This window comes from Panthera uncia, chromosome A2 (assembly GCF_023721935.1).
Source record: "Panthera uncia isolate 11264 chromosome A2, Puncia_PCG_1.0, whole genome shotgun sequence".
Taxonomy (NCBI): Eukaryota; Metazoa; Chordata; class Mammalia; order Carnivora; family Felidae; genus Panthera; species Panthera uncia.
Window position 1 is genome coordinate 9020297 of NC_064816.1, and position 384 is coordinate 9020680.

The following is a 384-nucleotide window of genomic DNA, read 5'->3' on the forward strand; positions in this document are numbered from 1 at the left end:
TCACACACTCTGTTGCAACCATTCAACTCTGCTCTTGGAGTGGGAAAACAGCCATGGACACGTGGGTAAATGAATGGGCACGGCTGTCTCCCAATAATATTTTATTTACGGGCACTTCATATTATTTTGAACTTCATATTATTTTCGCAATTCATAAAAGGTAATTTTTTTTTTCCACAACCATTTAAAAATGAATAAAGATTTCTTAGATCGCTAGCCTTTCAAAAGCAGAGAGCAGGTTCGATTTGACCCGCGGGCTGCAGTCGGCCAACCCTCGCCCTACCTCTTCCCCTAACAAGACAGAGCTCCCAGGAAAGCGGGCCTCGGATTGGGCCAGGCAGACTGGGGGGGGGGGGGGGGGGGGGGGGGGGGGGGGGGGGGGGG